Source organism: Plecotus auritus (assembly GCF_963455305.1).
Source record: "Plecotus auritus genome assembly, chromosome: 9".
Taxonomy (NCBI): Eukaryota; Metazoa; Chordata; class Mammalia; order Chiroptera; family Vespertilionidae; genus Plecotus; species Plecotus auritus.
This window is the reverse complement of record NC_137783.1, coordinates 67,044,102-67,046,950: the sequence shown is the minus strand read 5'-3', so window position 1 is coordinate 67,046,950 and position 2,849 is coordinate 67,044,102.

Here is a 2,849-nt window from a genome sequence, read left to right as displayed (position 1 = left end):
GCTCTTTAAATATCTATTCTCAGTATTTCAACACCACATAGAGGTAGTTAGGTACTACAAACATATTCCAAGTCTTTCAGATACTACCCTACACATTTCCTCGGTCGGTTATTTTGAGCTCTGAGAGTTTTAGCATTTTCATACGGGTATCATATCAGCTCTTTATAGTTAAATTGTTAATACTTTGAACACTAGCCAACTATCAATTTGATTTCTATAGTTTTGAATACTTTCATACCGTCATATCAGCTGTATGAAAATGTACTTTTAAATGTTTAACCAACTTTCTTCCAAAATCCCCAACTCATTTAGACTGAATTACAAATGTAAACGGTTTTGGGCTACGTCTCAGGTCTTTGAACAGGATTTTCCTGTGTCTAAATACTGTCCTTCTGAAATAATCTCTGCGAACATGCATTCCTAGAGTTTGAAGCACATTCCTAGATATTTCCCTGGTGTATTATTGTGAATTCTCAGTGTTGGATTCACTTTTGTCCAGTGATTCAAGCTAATTCCTTGTGAATTCCATATGTTTATACGTCGTTTTTCTATAAATACCAGCTCTTTTAACGTGAGTGATTACTCTTTTAAAGACTCTCCTACCTTTCAATATATACCAGCTCTTTAATTGAAATTGTTACTACGTTGAACACTAGCTACAGTACGATTTTGATTCCTAGGAGATTTGAATACTTTCATGCTCTTATATCAAGTCTATGAAGATGAATTTTAGGACTTTCATTCAAAAACGCCAACTCATAGTGACGGAATAATGAATGTAAACAGTATTGCACTCACTTGAACATGATTTGCCATTGACTACATAGTGTCCTTCAGATATTAAAGGTCTTTTAACATGAATTCCTAGTGTCTGTCACATTCCTAAATATTTCCCAAGTCAATCATTGTGATATCTCTGTGTTTGATTCACTCGTGTATAGTGATTCAAGCTGATTCATTGTGAATTCCAGTATTTCTAGAGCTGTTTTCCTTATACAGAAGCTCTTTTCAGTTTTGTCAAGTGATTGAGCTAATTTATTGTGAATACCAAATGTCCATACGCCATAAACCTAACCCCAACCCTAAGCCTAACCCTAACCCTAAAGCAAACGCTAGCCCTAGTCCTAGCCATATCCCTAACCCTAACCCTAACCCTAACCCTAGCTCTATCACTAACCCTAACCTTAACCCTAGCCCTCACCTGAACCCTAACCCTAACCCTAACCCTAGCACTAACCCTAACCCTAACCCTAACCCTAGCCCTAGCACTAACCCTAACGCTAATCCTAACTCTAACCTTAACCCTAACCACTATCCTTAACCCTAAACTGTTATATTTGGTGTATGTAAATAAGTTTTTAAGGTATCTGAGCACTATGAGAATGAATGTTTAAATGTTTAACCAACATTCTTTCAAAAACCCCAACTCATTGAGACAGAATTATAAATGCAACCAGTATCCAACTCAGTTCTCTACTCTACACGATTTTTAGGTAACTAAATTGTCCATCAGATATTCCAACTCTATGGAGAGATATACCTAGTGTTTCAAGTACATTCCTAAATATTTCTCTAGTCTATCATTGTGAATTCTCAGTGTTGGATTGACTTATGTCCAGTGATTCAGGCTCATTCATTGTAAATTCCAAGTGTTTATTCATTGTTTTCCCATATACACTTGCTCTTTAAACATGTGATTACTATTTTAAAGACTATCCCACCTTTCACAGCTCTTTAAATATCTATTCTCAGTATTTCAACACAACACAGAGGTAGTTAGGTACTACAAACATATTCCAAGTCTTTCAGATACTGCCCTACACATTTCCTCGGTCGGTTATTTTGAGCTCTGAGAGTTTTAGCACTTTCATACGGGTATCATATCAGCTCTTTATAGTTAAATTGTTAATACTTTGAACACTAGCCAACTATCAATTTGATTTCTATAGTTTTGAATACTTTCATACCGTCATATCAGCTGTATGAAAATGTACTTTTAAATGTTTAACTAACTTTCTTCCAAAATCCCCAACTCATTTAGACTGAATTACAAATGTAAACGGTTTTGCGCTACGTCTCAGGTCTTTGAACAGGATTTTCCTGTGTCTAAATACTGTCCTTCTGAAATAATCTCTGCGAATATGCATTCCTAGAGTTTGAAGCACATTCCTAGATATTTCCCTGGTGTATTATTGTGAATTCTCAGTGTTGGATTCACTTTTGTCCAGTGATTCAAGCTAATTCCTTGTGAATTCCATATGTTTATACGTCGTTTTTCTATAAATACCAGCTCTTTTAACGTGAGTGATTACTCTTTTAAAGACTCTGCTACCTTTCAATATATACCAGCTCTTTAATTGAAATTGTTACTACGTTGAACACCATCTAAAGTACGATTTTGATTCCTAGGAGATTTGAATACTTTCATTCTCTTATATCAAGTCTATGAAGATGAATTTTTAAGGACTTTCATTCAAAAACGCCAACTCATAGTGACGTAATAATGAATGTAAACAGTATTGCACTCACTTGAACATGATTTGCCGGTGACTACATAGTGTCCTTCAGATATTAAAGGTCTTTTAACATGAATTCCTAGTGTATGTCACATTCCTAAATATTTCCCAAGTCAATCATTGTGATATCTCTGTGTTTGATTCACTCGTGTATAGTGATTCAAGCTGATTCATTGTGAATTCCAGTATTTCTAGAGCTGTTTTCCTTATACAGAAGCTCTTTTCAGTTTTGTCAAGTGATTGAGCTAATTTATTGTGAATTCCAAATGTCCATACGCCATAAACCTAACCCCAACCCTAAGCCTAACCCTAACCCTAAAGCAAACGCTAGCC